This window comes from Crocodylus siamensis, chromosome 1 (genome assembly GCF_052110815.1).
Source record: "Crocodylus siamensis isolate JL-2025a chromosome 1, ASM5211081v1, whole genome shotgun sequence".
NCBI lineage: Eukaryota > Metazoa > Chordata > Crocodylia > Crocodylidae > Crocodylus > Crocodylus siamensis.
Genome location: NC_143395.1, coordinates 417,845,471 through 417,863,401, shown reverse-complemented (window position 1 = coordinate 417,863,401; position 17,931 = coordinate 417,845,471). Strand labels below are relative to the sequence as shown.

Below are 17,931 nucleotides of genomic sequence, written 5' to 3'. Positions count from 1 at the left end.
GAAAAAGGGAGTGTTGATTGGTACGCTAGGCAAACCAGGTACAACAATTTCCATAGAAGGAAACAAAACCAAAAGCTTAATCCGATCTGGAGTATGGAACTTGAAGACTGGATAACTTGGGATAAGAAACAAGTTACAAAGGCAGTAATGCCAACTCTCGGAAACGAGAGTTGCAATTTCTAAGTAAAATCCAGTCTGGCTCATGATCTTGCAAAAGGACCCTCAAATCTCAGGATTTTTTCTCCTGTCATGTGTAGAGCAGCACCCAGCAGGTAAGTCTGTGGAGAGGAAGGGGTGTGGGAGGCAGAATGGGGCCCCCATGGTGGGGGAGCAAGTGGGGTAGGGGCAGGTCATGAGACAGAGCCATGGGTGGGTGGCTCCCACTGCTGCATGCACCTCAGGAGAGGCATAGGGGGCAGGTGCCCCCCAGATCTGTGCGTGGGGGCAGAGGTGGGCTGCCCACTGCAGGCTGGGTCTCTGTGCCCTGCCGCCTTTGCCCCAGGAGCCGCACAGCACCATGCTGTGCTTCCTGCCACCAGGTGGACAGGGGACATGCAGCCTGGCCAGCACAAGTGTGCTTGTCTAGGGGGCTGGCCTAGGTGACCTCCTGAGCCATAGAAAGAGGCCTAGCCAGACTTTCTATGATTCTACACTTAGATCTCTACAATCTACCTTCAAAGACATACCAGCCATCTCTAGAAAATATTAAGGAATCCGAAAAAAACAAAAAAACCCCAAAACCAACCAAACAGCCCCTAAAAACTCATGCCCCGTGCAAGTAATGTTCACTGCATTTATTTGGCCCAGGGTTTTATGTTACTGTGAACAATTCCAGCCAAGCTAAGAGGTACCAATCTAAAGAAAGCTCTCCACCCACATCCTGGGTCCTTTTGCTAGGCATCAGCAAAGCCTTGTGGCCGTCTTGTCAGAGCCCCTTCACAGGAGACTTGGAAGACCATCGAGAGAACGACACCATTTGCAGCTCAAGGACCACAGAAGGAGTAAAGAGAGGAGAGAGCAGTTAATTGAAATGGGGCAGCTCCTAAGCTTTGCTCAAATTGATACACAGATTGAGGCTGCATGCAAAAGCCTGGAAGAGCATTTTTTTTCTGCCTGTGTCCACGTAACTGAAGCTCTGAAACTCTGAAACGTTTCTTCTCTACTTGTGAAACTCAAGGTAATCCCTCACGGCTTACCTGACAGGATGCGACCACAAATAGACCCATTACCAGTGAAAGGGCATTTTTGTCAAGAGCCTAAAAACACAGAAAAATATGAGATCAGTACTCAGAAACTAGCGGCAGTGAAAAAAATACAGAACCACCACTGATAAGCACTACCCCTGTGCAAAAGGGGACTTTGGATAGCTACAGCACTGAAGCTGTACAGCGGTTTTTGGTGCACCAGCAGTTTAACAAACGCTTGCAGGACTCTGCCTAACTGCTGATTCTGCCGAAATTCAAAAGAATCCTAGAAAACGAGGGTTGGGAGGGACCTCAGGAGGTCACATCTAGTCCAGTGGTTCTCAACCCTTTTTGTACCAGGACCCATTCGTGAACATCAATGTCCTGTCCCGACCCAGTGCCCCTCTCCCCTGACCTGCTGCCCCGGGCCCCAATCCCACTCCCTAGTGTGTGGGGCAGGGCAGGGTGGTGTAGGGAGGAGAGTGAGGGTAGGTGGGGGTGCCTGGAGCCAGGGGGCGAGCATGTGCAGACATCGTGTGGGGCAGAAGGCCACTGATTGTCATATTTTTGTCCTTTAAAAGGACAATCCATTTTTTAAAATCTCTTCATGACCCTCTTATATAGTCTTGCAACCTACTTTTAGGTCCCAACTCATAGGTTTAAAAAAATCTCACATCTAGTCCAACCCCCTGCTCCAAGCAGGAACATCCCCAACTACATCAGCCCAGCCACCCCAGGTGCTGGATGCAGACTCCCCCACCTCTCCGGGTGACCCCTGTTGCATAGGGGGAGCGCTCATCCGTGGTGTTTGTGCTGCTCCCTGCGCCCAGTTCCTGAGCCCTGACGTGTTTTTTCTCGGTTGCCTATTCCAGGGCTTCAGCACCCTCCTGGCGAGAACGATTTCCCCACTTCCTCCCAAAGTGATTCTATGATTTCCAGTTGCTATTTCTGTAGGCTGCTGAGTTTTGCAGGGTTGAACAAAGCCCCGTGCCCTCTCCTTGCTCTGCAGGGAAGGGACACATTCATCCTACCACCTTGCAAGCACAGCCAGCCCATGCTCTCCTCCTGCCCCCACCCCTTCATCCCTCTTTGGGGGTCCTGAAGCCCAGGCCGATGTGCCGACTGTGGTTTCCCTCGCCCCCTCAGCAGGACCAGGGCTGGCTGCAGGGTGCAAAGCAAGGATGAAGCCGTGAGAGCTGGCAAGCAGACGTGCCCTCGCCACGCTGCACATGGCTGCGCACGGACCCAGAAGGCTTCTGTTGCAGCCACTGGAAACAGAGAGTGGGATTATGGGGGCCTTCAATTTTGTGTTTGCCCAGGGCCCCAGTAAACATTAATCCACCTCTGGGCACAGGGCCGGATGCAGAGCAGTGGGTGCAGGGGGGGCATGGGGCCGGATGTGGAGCAATGTGGGGTGCAGGGGGGTGCATGGGATGCGGAGCGGTGGGATGCAGGGGGGTACATGGGGCCAGTTGCAGAGTGATGTGGGGTGCAGGGGGCACATGGGGCCGGATGCGGAGTGATGTGGGGTGCAGGGGGGTGCATGGGGCTGCAGAGCAATGTGGGGTGCAGGGGGGTGCATGGGGCCGGATGCAGAGCAATGTGGGGTGCAGGGGGGTGCATGGGGCCAGATGCAGAGCGATGTGGGGTGCAGGGGGTGCATGGGGCTGGATGCGGAGCGATGTGGGGTACAGGAGGGTGCATGGAGCCAGCTGCAGAGCGATGTGGGGTGCAGGGGGTGCATGGGGCTGGATGCGGAGCGATGTGGGATGCATGGGGCTGGATGAGGAGTGATGTGGGGTGCAGGGGGGTGCATGGGGCTGGATGCGGAGCATGTGGGGTGCAGGGGGGTGCATGGAGCCAGATGCAGAGCGATGTGGGGTGCAGGGGGTGCATGGGGCTGGATGTGGAGCGATGTGGGGTGCATGGGGCTGGATGAGGAGTGATGTGGGGTGCAGGGGGTGCATGGGCTGGATGCGGAGCAGTGTAGGGGGGGCATGGGGCTGGATGTGGAGCGGTGGGGGCAGGTTGTGCACAGCTGGGCCCGGAGCTGCGGTAGTGCAGGACGGTGGATGGTGGCAGCGGCCACCATGTGCAAGCTCCCCCTGCCTCCTCCCCTGTTCCTGGGTCTCGGCAGTGGCTCTCGTCCATTATTCTGGACACACGTTGGCTAGTATGGACGTAACTCCCCCAGGCACACACTGGGCTGCGTATTTTTTCTTCTGTGTGTGCTTTGACACGGGCAAGATGGCCCCTGTCGTTCTGGCCACGCGCTCAGCACATGGCAGGCCGGAGCCTGTATCCGGGGCAGATGTGTAAAACCCTCTGACCTCATTGGCTACAAGGAGCAGCGGATAATCCAGGCGGATTGGCTGGGAGAAAGACTCAAATGTGGCCCCCCCGGATTGGACGAGACTTGGGTGATGTCACACCAGGTACATAAGAACAAGGCACCAGGCCCTGGGGCTGGCCTGCGTTTCCTGCCAGGAGCTGCAGGGATGCGGCGGGAGCCAGAGAAACCTGCTCCAGCCTGGCGGTCTCCCCTACCTCTTGGGGAGCGGCAAGCAAACATGACCTAAAGGGAAAACCTTAGGCAAAGGGAAAGCAAGATTGTTTTGGAGTTTGAGACTCCGAGTTCCTCAGCCTTCATCCTTTTTTCTTGTAAGTGGGTTAGTGCCATGGGGGTATTAAGCCCTGAAGCAAACTGCCCAGGAATGGGCCCTGGCAGTTCCTGGCTGCGGGGGCCTGGCCCCCTCCGTTGTGTCGTTGCATGGTCTCCGCATGAGGTACAGCTGAGACTGGATGTCCAGGCCACAGCCATAGGCCTGGGCCTTTTCTTCTCTTTTTGCAGCTGTGGTGCTTCAGCCTCGCTGCATGGCTGAACCCCACCCGTAGCTTAGGCCTCAGTGCAGTACAGGCCTGGCCGGCATTTGCCGCCTAGTTCAGGCCCAGTGAGACGGGCCTGACCTCTCCTTCGAAGTTTCTTTTTGCAATGTCTGTCCAGCAGAGCTGGGATTGGGACTGGGAATTTATGCTGTCTAGAGTCAGAGTTAATGTCACAGCCCCCAACCCCAGACACAGTACTAAATATATGGGCTTGAATAAGGAATTGGCTTTTGGGCTGGGATTATGGCTGGAAATGCATGCACGTTAGCAGCTTCCCATGGCCCAGCAAACCCAAGGAGCAGCTGAAAAGACTCCCCAGTGAAGCCCCCTCTGCAGTTTATTGCTGAAGGGCAGGTATCGGGGTACAGTCCCCTGTAACTGCCCTTGGGGTGAACCCCAAGCCCCAGGCTGCCTGGGCAGTGTCGAGCCGATATGTTGGTGCACCTCTAGCATTAGCAGCCCTGAGATCCCTAGTGCAAACTAACCTACTACAGCCACAACCGTTACCATCTTCTCCAGGGTATGCAACACATTTTCCTCCCACAAAGAAGCTCTCATGTCACCTGTGACATATACTGAAACTGCAGAAGAAAAGCAATAGTTAATTAAAATTGGTTGAAATATAGCTTGAATTCAAGGCTCCAACTGCCAGTGAGAATTTGCAACCCTAGGGAGGGAAGGGCAAGAAGAGTCCAGCTGAGGGCAACAAAGTTGGTTGAGGGGCTGGGGCACGTGGCTTGCGAGGAGAGGCCGAGGGCACTGGGCTTACTGAGTCTGGAGAATTAAAAACTGGGGTGGAGGGAGATGGAGACTGGATAGCAGCCTTTAGCTCCCTGCAGGGGACTGCAAAGAGGATGGAGCTGGGCTCTTCTCAGTGGGGGCAGGACAAGGAGCAGTGGGCTCAAGCTGCAGCACCGCTCCCCCACCTCCAAATTTCCAGACCCGTGGGGAATATTGTGGGCTGGATGACACTGCTGCAGGGGTTGAGCATCCACCTTCTAGGCCTTTGGTCTCCTCTCTCTTTGCTGCCAACTGTGCTCATCAGCCGGCAGCCTGCCTTGACTTGGGAAGACTATAGGAAGAAAGGCCCTGGATACTTTGGTTTTCTCTGCATTGTTTGTAACTAGATTGCCTTCTGCAACCCACAAAGGTCCTATAGTTTCTTTGATCTTCCTCTTCCTCGTGACATACTAATAGAGTCCCTTTTTAACTGCTTTCTATGTCCCTTGCTATTTACATCTCAAATCATATCTTGGCCTTCCTAATTCTCTTACAATTTATGACAACTTTCAACAGAGGAAGCTTCTCATCAGTGCCTCTCTCTCCTAATCAATGACAGAAAGACCACAAGACGCCCCATGGCCACAACAAGGAACTTGAACTTGAGGCCGCTCTATTCCAAGTTTCTGCCATGACTGTTGCAGGATCCCTCTCTGAGGTGATTCATAGAAAATTTGGTAAGTCTCACTTCTTCCTAATGTGCAACAAAAATTCTGAATTTCCAGAAAGATGAATCATTTCTTTTTCTGGTCAGAACTGGCTCTAACCTTTTCTTCGGTTTTTTAGTCCTATTACCATGTGTAGAAGTTTTAGACACAGGGCTCCAATTATGACCTCAGTGCAGTCAGTATGGATTCAGAGTTAGTCTACTGAACGGGCTTTCATTTCACCCGCATCAAAACTGCTTTTCGCTGGAATGCCAACCACATTCAGACCTCCTTAAGTATTTCTCCCCTGCCTAATTTCACCCCCTCTAAAAATACTAGAGTAACAAGAATGGCTCCGAAACAAGTGGTAGGAATTTTCTTTTATTGAAAAAGCTCTTATTTTCGGAATTGTCGTTACAGCTCAAGTTTTTCAAAGTGAAAAAAAGCAAGTACAATTTAATCGCCCAGGCTAGAATACGCACCCGTGCTCCGCTCTTAAGTAGGAGTAACGGAGGGAAGTAACCTGGAAAACAAACACTTACCTTGCCTACACTAGCAGAAGAATCCGGTTTTTTCTGGCTTGTCTCTGTTTTCTGACCAGACCTGTGATGAAAAGTAAAAAGTGTTTATTAGTCAACGTGCATTTTGAATACTGCATTTCCTGAACAAACTGTTTAACGGCCTCACAAGTATCTGTCTTGAGATCCCACTTAATAAAACACTTCTCTGTAACTGGATTGTCAAACGGCAGGATTTTAAAGCCATGAAGGCCCCACAGTTCATGCCCCTGTATGAAGATCAAATGTGCCCTGTTTGCTTCTCCCCCTGCACTGCTGGAAAAGTCTGCTCAGGGACTGGGAAGTAATCCAGCGGCAACAACAGAGCTCCACACAGGCTCACTGATATCTGTACACAGGTGCACCTTAATTCAGCACACGCAAGCAGGCAGACAAGAGTGTTAAGAGCCCCTACCTACCTAGCCTTGAGCCCCCGGGGCTTAGTCCCCCTGGCCCACCCCTAGCTACACTACTGCATTTCATTTGATACTATAACTAATAACCAGGCATCCTGGGTTTCTCTGATTTAAAAAGCCCCAATTAAAATATGGATTTGGGGAGTTTTTTTAAAATCAGAGATCCCTGCTAATAATGCACTTGCACCACTGCCTAGTAGGTCGTTCGAGGACCCTCCCCCTGTGGGGAGACCTCAGCACTCTCCGCATAGCACCACGGCAGACGGGAACTGCACAGACCCTAGCACTGGACATGCTGCTCCATCCTGCCATGCATGGGGGAGTAAAAGCAGCCACGCGGGTGGACGGCAGGCCTTTGCGAATGCGCACAGCAGCCGAGGCAGAGCCACGACAGTGGTGGGGGAAGAGAGACTGCCAGGCACAGGGGAGGGGAAGCTGCTGCTGCTCCACACGCAGCACTACATTATGGTTCTCCCTCTCGCTTTCCCACAGCTGCTCTGAGACTTTCACCGTGGAGGAGGTTGTCAGGCTGCAACTTCAAACCGAGGGCCTTGGCCTAAGACCACGGCTGCGCTTCTTGCCCTGCCACCCTGTCACTACCCGCGCAGGCTGGTCAAAGCCACTCTGAAGTCTCTGGCAGGGCCAAACCCTCTGTCCAGTCCCTGCTACCAGAGCGGCAACTGGGGCCAGCTGACCATCCACTGGAAAAGACCTGGTAGCTATGCTTTCACTTAGGAGCAGGTGTGCAGACACCAAACAAAGGAAGGTGTTCATCCAGCCTCCTCTTAAAGCCCCCCAGGGTAGGAGCCAGCACTTCTCTTGGAAGCTGGGTCCAGACCCTAGCCACCCTGACCATGAAGTCGCACCTCCTGACGTCTAGTCTGAACCTCCCCTCTCCCAGCTTGTGACCGCTATTCCTGGTCACTCCTGGTGGTGCTCGGGGGAACAGGGACTCCCCCAGTGCCTGCTGGTCCCCTCTGACTAGTTTGTAACAGGCCACTAGATCCCCCTCAGCCTCCTCTTGTGGAGACTGAACACCTGTAACCTGTCTAGGTCCGACTGCAGCCTATTCCTCCCTTCTAGCATGCCCACATCACCCCACATCTTAGTGTCATCAGCAATTTTGAGCAGGCTGCTATTCTCCCCCTCGTCCAAGTCACTGATGAAGATGTTGAACAGTCCGGGCCCGAGGACCGAGCCCCGGGGGGCCCCACTGCCCACGTCCCTCCAGGCCGAACATGACCCGACCACCACCGCTCTCTGGGTGCGGCCCTCCCGCCCGTTGGCGACACATCTGACTGTGTGGGGGTCGACACCACAGCCCCCAGTTTCTTAATGAGAACGGGGTGAGAGATGGTGTCGAAGGCCTGCCGAAAGTGCAGGAAGACGATGTCCACTGCTCCCCCTGCGGCTAAGGATTTGGTGACCTGGTCGTAGCAGGCCACCAGGTTGGTCTGACAGGACCTGCCACTGATGAACCCGTGTTGGTTGCCCCTAAGCATGACGTCCCCCCCCGGCCCCTTGTGGACACGCGCCAGGATAACTCTCTCAAAAAGCTTGCCCAGGGCTGAGGTAAGACTAACTGGCCTATAGTTCCCGGGTCCTCCTTCCTCCCCTTTTTGAAGATGGGAACCACACTGGCCTCTTCCAGTCCTCTGGCCCCACACCAGAGCCCCACGAGCGCTCGTACAGCCGTGCCGGGGGTCCCGCAACGACCTCAGCCGATTCCCTCAGCACTCGGGGGTGGAGATCGTCCGGACCCGCTGATTTGAACACGTCCCGTCCCTCCAGATGCTCCCTGACCAGATCCGCCCTGACCCTGGGCCTGGGTGCGCCTCCCCGGGGCCTGAGGGGGGCCGGTGGGGGGCTGACCCAGTCCCTGCTCAGGAAAATGGAGGCAGAGAAATCCTTAAATATGTTAGCTTTGTCGTCTGGTGTGACCACCAAATTTCCTAACGTGTCCTGCAGGGGCCCCACATTACCCGGTACCTTCCTTTTGCCCCCCACATATTTAAAAAAGGACTTCTTGTTGTCCCTGATCCAGGAAGTTAGTCCCAGTCCCATCTCCGCCTTGGCCTCCCTGACCCCCCCCGCACCCCGAGCAACTGCAGTGTAGTCCTCCGTGGTGATGGCCCCTCCCTGCCATCGGGTGTGCGCCTCCCTTTCAGCTAGGGGACATTCCCGGATGCTTTTGGTGAGCCGTGGGGGCTTGTGTGCCCTCCTGCTCCCTTTGATCCTCGTTGGGATTACCTCCCTTTGGGCATGGAGGATCGTCTCCTTGAGGAGCGACCACTCTCCTTGGACACCCGGCTCCCCTCCTCTCTGGGACCTCAGTGCTTCCCCGACTATCCTCCTTAGCTCGTTGAAGTCTGCCCTCCTGAAATGTAGGGCTGCTGCCTTGCTGCAGGCCTTTGCCACCTTGCGCTGGATGGTGAATCCCAGCAGGCGATGATCGCTGTCGCCCAGGGGGTCGAGCACCCGCAGCCCCCGCACCAGGTCATCACCCGTGGCAGCACCAGGTCCAACAAGGCGTCTCCCCGGTGGGGCTGTGCACCTCCTGGGTTCGATGGAGGTCCTGCATTTGGGCTACGGACCCACGTGAGTGGTCAGACCTGGCTGACTGCTCTTCCCAGCAGATGTCTGGAAAGTTCAGGTCACCCGTGATGACCACGTCCTTTGACCTAACGACCTCCGGGAGCTGACAGAAGAATTCCTGTCTAGCTCTTCCCCGTGGCCGGGAGGTCTGTAGCAGACCCCCACCGTTAAGTCTCTTTTCCCTCGACTGCCTTGTATCCTAACCCAGGGCACTTCCATGTGCCCCTCCTCTGACCCTGTGCTACCTGGTGAGGATGGGTATTCCTCCTTAACGTGGAGTGCCACACCCCACCTTTCCTTCCTGGCCTGTCCCTCCTGTACAGCCGATAGCCCTTGACATTCACCGCCCAGTCGTGCGTTGGGTCCCACCACGTTTCGGTGAGCCCCACTATGGTCGGGTTGGTGTCGGCTAGCAGGAGGGTGAGTTCCTCCTGCTTGTTCCCCATACTACGAGCGTTTGTGTAGAGGCATTTGAGGCCTCCTGAGGTTGTGTGCACTGGCCCCCTACTCACAGCATTGCCCTGGCCCCTGTCGCTTCCCTGTGTATATTTTCTCTCATCGGTGTAGGCTGGGCTGTACTTGCGGGTGTTGCTTGGTTTGGCAGTCCAAGGCTTGCTCTGCCCTCGTCCTCCCCTTCCGACAATGAGCATAGTTTAAAGCCCGCTGGAGGAGGTCCACCAACCTAGAAGAAAACATGTGCTTACCTTTAGGGGAAAAGTGGAGCCCATCCCACCCAGGCATGTCTCTCGTCGTGACATGCGGGTCGTTGTCGAGGAAACCAAAGCCCGCCTCGAGACACCATCCCCGAAGCCGCCAGTTGGTCTCTGCGATGCACATTGCATGTCGTCTTCCACGTCCGCTCACTGGTAGGACAGAAGAGAAAGCCACCTGTGCGCCTACCTCCTTCAGCACGCCCCCAGAGCGTGGTAGTCCACCATCAGGCGATCAGGGCTTCTCCTGGCCGCATCATTATCACCCACATGGACTAGGACCATGGGGTAGTAATCGGTGGGCTGGATCACGGCCTGGATCATCCCCATCACGTCCTGAATCTTTGCTCCGGGCAGGCGGTAGACCTCGTGTGTCGAGGGGTCCTGGTGACAGATGGGGCCCTCCGTACCTCTCAGGATGGAGTCACCTATGACGATCACACAACGCTTTCTCCTCCGGGACTGCTTATCTCCTTCGGCCTGCTCGGAGCGTGGAGAGCGTGGAGTTGCCTCCTCTCTGGTTGCCTCCTCTCCCTCCTCCTCCTCCAGAGCTGCCAGGGCCTCCTACCTGTTCTCCAGCCGGAGCGGAGGAGCTGGTGCCGCTGTGTTACAAGCAGCCCTGGTTCAGGAGGCAACCGTCGGCTACTCTGCAGAGGAGGGCACTTCCCGGGGTGCTTCTTCCTTGGGTGTGTGGTCCTGCAGGGAAAGGAAATAGCCACCAATTTCTTCCTCCGCCTCCCTGATCCCCTCAGCCTGCTGACCTCCTCCTGGAGCTCCCTCACGTGCGCCTCCAGGGCCCTAAGGCGGGCACCTGCAGGACAGGTGTGGCGGTCCCCAACCCGCGCAGGCCAGGGGGTGGGGGGACACCAGCCCCCCCATGGGCTCTGCCTGGAAGCAGGCCTCAGACAAGCCCCGGTAGGCTGGCAGCGCTCCAGTCGACACCACTGCAGGAGTGGCTGCCCGTTTCTGGCTGAGTGCGGTGCGCGGGCAGGAGACCCCCGGCCCCTCCCGCCCGCCCCCACGGAGAGCACCAGCGCGCGCTCCATTCACCGGCTCAGCTAAGGGGCACGCGGGCGGCTTCGCCCCCGGTCCGGCTCGGCTGCGTCGGTCCCCGCCCGCTTCCCTTAGGGGCATGAGCCGCTGCGGCCCCCGCCGCTGCTCCGGTCCGGTCCGGGGCACACGCGCGTGCCGGGCACCGCGCGCTCCCCCTGCTCCCGGCTCCGGGGCCGGGGCGGGGCGGGGCGGCGCGGGCGGGAGAGTCAGGCAGGGTTAATGCAGGGGGCGGGGCCAGCCGGTCGGTGATGTCATGGGTGTGACGCAGGGGGCGGGGCCTGCCTGAGACTTCAGAAGGGCTTTGCCGGCCGCGCGGGTGGTGCCGGGGGCGGGGCAAGGCGCGCAGGCGCGGCCTGGGCTCGAAGTTGCCGCCTGAGGGCGTCCTCCGCGGGGCGTGTCAGAGCAGCTGGGGGGAGCGGGCGGAGCAGCAGCGGCCCCCCCCCCCCCCCCCCGGGGCTGCGGGGAGATGCGGGACAGGCGGGGAGCGCGGGATGGCGGCGGCGCCGGTCCCGTCCCGCCCCTCAGCGGACCGGAGCGTGCTCCATCCACTCCACGCATTGACCTGGTATTCAGTGCTTCCAGGACCGGGGCAAAAAAAAACGGAAAAAAAAAAAAAAAAAAAAAGCCGTCTGCTCGGGGCTGGCGCGGCGCGGCGCGGCCGAGGCGGGTGGAGGAGGCGCGGGGCAGGCGGGCCTGGCCCGAGGGCGCGGGCTGCTCCCTGGTGCTGGAGAGCTGCCTCTCTGCCCCCGCCAGGCCCCTGCGGCCGTGGCAGCTGGCAGCGGAGGCCCCGGTCTGTGAACAAGCGCTGAGGGGTGCGGCGCAGGCACCTCGGGCTCTGCCGGCTGCATCGCTGCCCTGCTGCGCCGCCAGCGAAGCCGGGACAAAGCTGTGGTGCGCCGCGGGGGTTTCTCGCTGGCGTTAGCCTGGGCGATGAAGCCCCCGAAGCTGCTCGGGGCGAAAGACTGGGCAGCCTTGGCTGTCCTGCAGCGGCACTGGCTTGTAGCCAGGAGCGCTGGGGCTGAACGCCTCTGCCTGCAGGGCGAGGGCAGGTTGCGTCTTGGAGGCCGTGCCATCTCTAGGACAGCGGTGGGCAGTTAGTTGGGCTGCGGGGCTGCTTGAGGAGTTTCCGTGAGCTGTTTCCAGGGCTGGGTCCGTCATCGTGCAGAGGCAGAGCCGTGACCCGCACATCCCTGCGGTGGCACCAGTTCCGCAGGCTGGGACGTGGGGAGCGGATCACGCCTCGGGCCCATGCTGTCGTCGCCCCGTGATCTCAGCCCGTCTGTCCAGGTCCTGGGTGCCACTTCCCGCCCCCCCGCGGCCCCAGCCCCTCTGCCCGGCTTAGCTCACCGCACTGGCCAGCACCCTTGGTCGTGGGCGCAGGTTGGACTGGCAGCAGCAGCCAGGCAGCGAGCCGCCACCGCGGGGCCTGCCCGGAGACTGAGTCTGGCAGCGACCCTGTCCCGTGCCTGGGACTGGCTGCATGCGCCACGGCTTGGGCTGCCCCTGCTCCTGAGCCGCGCAGGCGCAAGGGACCCACCATGGGCTGAATAAAATCCCTCGACAGGCCAGATCCTGCCTGCAGGCTGTCTCTTGCTCGCCCCTGCTCTAGGAGGTGGCTTGTGGCCACAGCAACTCGGCTCCGGACGGCGATGCTGCCATGGCCATGCCTCTGCTAGGTGTGAACTGGGAACTCCCTTCCCCTCCTGCCGGCCCTGACATCTGTTCCCAACTCCCTCCTGCAGCTGCAGCCTGTTGACTTCTGCCCATTGGTACTGGTGGCGGGGCGAGTCCCCTGCCCTGCAGGCATCCGCTTGGCTGGACGCTTGGGTTCGTGCTCCTCCCCTGGGGAGGCAGCAGAGCCCGGTGGCTGTGGCACCAGGCTGAGGGCCGGGAGACCGGGATTCTCATCCCACGTCCCACCTTGGACCTGCCTCGCACCAGGCAGCTGCTCCGTCACTCTTGCAAGCGTTTGCACGAAGCCCATTCATTTAGCGGGTGCTGATCTGAGAGCTGTGAGCAGGGCTCGGCGGGTTGTCAGCTATTACAGGTTGCTTCCCCTGCCCTGTGTCTGGTCGTGGTGTTTTATCTGCCTTTGTAAAGCCACTTGGCATCTGTGGCTTGGAAGTGCTATCAGTTTTATTCTGCTTGTAGTGACTGTAATCCAAAGTTAAAAATATCAGCTTTCTTGTCTGGCATAGCCACAAGATTACTGTTTGCGTCTTGCAGGGGCCCTACATTGCCTGGTGCCCTCTTCCTGCTCCTCGTGTACTTGGAAAAAGGACTTTTTGTTGTCCTTAATCCTAGACGCTAGCCTGAGTCCATGTCTGCCTTGGCCTTCCTAATGGCCCTCCTACACTGCCGGGCGAGGAGGAGTGCTCCTCCTTGGTGACAGCCCCTCGCTCCCACTGGTTATACGTCCCCCTTTTAGTCCTCAGGCATTGCTGAATGTCCTTGCTGAGCCAAGGGGGTTTCTAATACTCTTACCCCCTTCACTTCTCCCTTTCGGGGACTGTAACCTTTGGGCCTGGAGGATCGCCCCCTTAAGGTATGATCATCCCTTGTGGACTCCCGTCTCCTCTACCTTCTGGGCCCTCAGTGCCTTCTGCACAAGTCTCCTGAGCTCATTGACTGACCAGTTGTGGCCTTGGGTCCACCACAATCCGCTGGCTGGGAAATTGGCTCCGTAGTTGGACCCAGAGGGTTGTGATTGATGGCAGTCACTCATCATGGTGTCCTGTGACCAGTGGGGTCCCCCAAGGCTCTGTACCTGGACCCATATTGTTCAACATCTTCATTAACAATGTGGACATTGGAGTCAGGAGCGGACTGGCCAAGTTCACCGATGACACCAAACTTTGGGGTAAGACATCCACACCAGAAGACAGGCGGGTGATCCAGGCTGACCTGGACAGGCTCAGCAAATGGGCAGACAAGAACCTGATGGTGTTTAACACCAAAAAATGCAAGGCTCTCCACCTTGGGAGGAAAAACCTGCAGCACCCTTATAGGCTCGGCAGTGCTACGCTGGCTAGCACTACGGAAGAAAGAGGCTTGGGGGTCATCATTGACCACAAGATGAACATGAGCCTTCAGTGCGATGCAGTAGCTACCAAAACGACCAAAATGCTGGCGTGCATCCATAGAAGCTTCTCAGGCAAACCCTGGGACGTCATTCTCCCCTTGTACTCGGCCTTGGTGAGGCCACAGCTGGAGTACTGCGTCCAGTTTTGGGCTCCACAATTCAAAAAGGATGTGGAGAAGCTTGAGAGAGTCCAGAGGAGAGCCACGCGCATGATCAGAGGTCAGGAAAACAGACCTTACAACGACAGGCTGAGAGCCATGGGGCTCTTCAGCCTGGAAAAGCGCAGGCTCAGGGGTGATCTGGTGGCCACCTATAAGTTTATCGGGGTGACCACCAGGATCTGGGGGAACGTTTGTTCACCAGAGCGCCCCAAGGGATGACGAGGTCGAATGGTCATAGACTACTGCGAGACCGTTTCGGGCCGGACATAAGGAAGAATTTCTTCACTGTCCGAGCCCCCAGGGTCTGGAACAGTCTGCCAGCGGAGGTGGTTCAAGCGCCTACATTGAACACCTTCAAGAGCAAATTGGATGCTTATCTTGCTGGGATCCTATGACCCCAGCTGACTTCCTGCCCCTGGGGTGGGAGCTGGACTCGATGATCTCCCGAGGTCCCTTCCAGCCCTAATGTCTATGAAATCTATGAAAATCCTCTGGCTCTGATCTCTCCCTCAGCTGCTGAGGAGGTTGCGTGGAGCCCCCGGAAGACCGGGGTGGCAGAGCCACACTGACAGTCTGCTCCGCTTCTCCCCCACTCCCTGCCTCAGGCAGAGCTGGAGGTCGCTGCATCCCACAATTGCATCCTGGTCCAGAGCTAGTCACTGGAGGGAGACCGAGTGACTTTAAACACTCCATCTGGGAGGCACAACAGAGGTCATACCTCTCTTCACATCAGAAACACCCCGGTTTTGAAGGCCTTCAGTGTACCCCTGTACTGGGAAATGCTTCAGATGCTACATCTGCCTGCACCCACGATGTACCATCTATACTTTTCCCAAAGCCTGACAAAGGAACTTTGATCCCGAAAGCTTGCATAAAAGGACAGTTTTCTTGTGATTTCCCAGTTGGTGTAATGAAAGGTAACATTTTGGAAGCAAGAGCTCTAGTTTTTTGGATGTCTATGTAGCTTTCATGCCTTTACTGGCATCTGAGACGCACATACATGTGATAAGCGTGGCAGTTCTCTCGCCCATGTTCTGGATTTGACATCATTTAGCATAGAGAATAAGACCAATTGGGGTTGCTCTATTTGGTATGGTCCCAGCTGCCACTTGCATTTTTTGTGCAAGATGCACTGTTCTTTTAATTTGATCACAAAGATTTTGTGTGTCGGCCTGGCCGAGCTGTTGCTGTATTGCCCGTCAACTCTGCAACACCTCTGGGGGGTGCCCTATAAGGAGCTCCACATTGAAGGCACATGGAGAGGGAGCTTTAACTCTATTGCTGTCTTTGGGGGAGCCAGCAGGACCCTTTCCCGTCAAAATGTTCCTTCTCCTGCCTCCAGAAATCTTTTTGGAAGAGATTGAGCGGCCTCAGCCAAAACGCTGGAACAGACCCCGCAGAACAGACCTAGCAGCATCCTGCCTGCTCTGTGCTGCCTGTGATGACCGCCCCCGTCTCCCCCACCCCTTCCCGGCTGAGCAGCACATCACCCTGCCCCTAGCGCCTGCAGCACTGCCCACCTGAACCACTTTTCTCCTATGTAGCACCCGGCCACAGAGCAGGCCGCTGCGCTCCGGGCACAGAAGGAATTGGTGTGACAGCAGTGACGTCTCGTGGCCTCTGCCGTGTGGAACTGGTGTGTTGTCGGAACAGGGAGCAGCACACATCTGTCAGGAATCAGAGGGGAGAAGGCTGCAACCACACATTTTGGAAATTTTTCCTGTATCTGTGCTGGGTTTCAGCATAGCCCATTCCCATCCTTAGTTTGTTAATAGTCAGTGTGGAAAGGTGTCTCTGAACCTTTAGTCTTTTCTCGGGGAGCATTTCTGGGGAGAGTCGTTGAAGCTAGGGCCTAGAAATATACTATGAATATACCTTCCTGCAGCAGTCTGTCCTAAAGATGACAGGAAGGAAGAGACAGTCCTTGCTTGAGCTGTTGCTACAGCTGCCACCCTACTTGCCCACAGAATAAAGGGAATATTGCGGGATGTGTAAAGATATTCAGGCGCTGAAAGTACATATTATGCCCATTAAAGGATATTTTATTCAGGCCCTGAAAGTCTATATTAAGCCCAAACATTACAACACTCACACCTGTACCCCTGGAACGTGCTTTGATTCCTGTTAGTCCAGCATCTCCCGATGCAGCACACACACACACAATGCCCTGAATTTAGGTTGTACTGGCTAAATACAGAAGTGATCTGTCATGATCTTGTCGGTAGAGCTCAAAATTACTAGGCCTGACTTTATACAAGGCCTTACTACATTTTAGACTTTAATTAGGCTTTTAGCAACAACGTATCGCTTAATATCGAAACAAATACAGAAAAAGACTTAGTTTAATCTTCATAGAGCCTTCAGCAAGCACCTTTATCACACAGGCCTACTTTTCAGCAGTCACAGATGCTTACATGAGAGACATGATTTGGGGATCAGGATGCCCCGGAAATAGCACAGCATGGCATCTCTAAAGAGACCCAGGGATGAGCAAGTGGTTAATACTGTCTTTTGCTCTGGAGGGGTCAGATGATACGTTCTGTGTAGGGGGAAGTTCTGTGTTTGCAGTAAGGACCAATCTTACTGGATTGGGGAATGAAGGAAGAGCAACCTGCCCAAATGCAGCCGAGAAACAAAAGCTTAGGTAAAAGAGTCAGTGACACCAAGAAATGACACTTCAAGTGCTGATGGAAATGAACCATTGTTCAAATGGCAGCAGACTCTTTGCATAGGGGCAGGTCATCCCTGCAGCTTGTCACAGAAGGTCTCTGGAGTTGCAGAAGTCACAGAGCGGTAACTTCTGCAAGTAACAACTGCCCTGAAAAGGACAGCTCCGGAGATCCAGTGTCTCTTCCCTCTTCTCCAAACTAGGACAGCCCATGCCTTCAGCGGCCTTCTCAGCAGGGGTGTACAAAACGGGCCCTCTATGATTCGCATTTGGATTTGGCCCAAATCGGGGACAGTGATTCGATTAATTGATTCAGATCACTGGCTCTGATTTGGTTTGGGCGAATCTGAATCTGAAGATTCGATACTGATTCAGAGAATCAGCGATTTGGCCATAGACACAGCTTTAAATATTTTCGTATGCACCTGGAGGTACCAGTGCAGCTCGTGTCCCACAGGAGTGCGGCCCCCCACCCCACATGCTCGGTGGGGAACTGGAAGTGGACCAGAAGTAGTTTCAGTCTACTTTCGGGTCTGCCAGGGAGTGCATCATGGCTCCCCCCCAGACCGCCCCGGTTCTGCGATCAGCCTCAGGGGGGGCCCTGGGCACCAGTCACCGAGCTGGGGGAATGCAGGAGGACCCCCAGTGCACTACCCAGCAGACCCAGAAGTTGACCGGAAGTGCTTCTAGTCCACTTCTGGGTCTGCTGCCGAGTGCGCTGGGGGGCCCCCCCATGCTCCTGTTAGAAATAGAATATTGTTAGAAATGCACAGCTTGCATCTTGCACCTGGTAAGAAAGAGATACTGCCAAGGACTTTTTTCTTTCCCAGCCTTGCCACAGCCTTTCTCATGCTAATTGCAGTTTCTCCCCCTCACCTGCCTTAAGTCTTTCTCATGCGGATTGCAGGAGCCAATATTCAATTATCTGTGTCATTGAAGGGCGGGGGGGGGGGGGGGGGGGGGGGGGGGGGGGGGGGGGGGGAGTAAACTTTTGGTGACCTGTTGTAGTTTCTGAGCATGCTTAATTAGCTGATGAATATTTACTTCTCCGCCCTGCATACTTAAGTAGTTAATTATACTATACATGCGATGTATGTAGTGATGTAACTTACATGTATGCTTGTATGAAACGGAAGTAAGCTGTAAGAGTTCCTGTTTCTGCACACGTGCCCAGGAGAAAGAAGATAAATTT

At 56.0% G+C, this 17,931-nt stretch overlaps 1 long non-coding RNA gene and 1 other non-coding gene across 3 annotated transcripts; both read right to left on the bottom strand.

Annotated features, from left to right (window-relative positions):
• Positions 1 to 891: 891 nt before the first annotated feature.
• LOC149875462 (small nucleolar RNA SNORD35) lies at positions 892 to 981 on the bottom strand. Its single transcript, XR_016440097.1, has one exon. It is a non-coding gene; the product is annotated as a small nucleolar RNA SNORD35 (small nucleolar RNA).
• Positions 982 to 5,865: 4,884 nt separating this feature from the next.
• LOC149875461 (uncharacterized) lies at positions 5,866 to 10,818 on the bottom strand. 2 transcript variants are annotated; one of them, XR_016439665.1, is made up of 2 exons: positions 9,578 to 10,818; positions 5,866 to 6,100 (listed from the first exon to the last, which is right to left on the bottom strand). It is a non-coding gene; the product is annotated as an uncharacterized LOC149875461 (long non-coding RNA). The 2 variants fall into 2 exon arrangements; XR_016439666.1 differs by having other exon boundaries at positions 9,770 to 10,818.
• Positions 10,819 to 17,931: the final 7,113 nt, after the last annotated feature.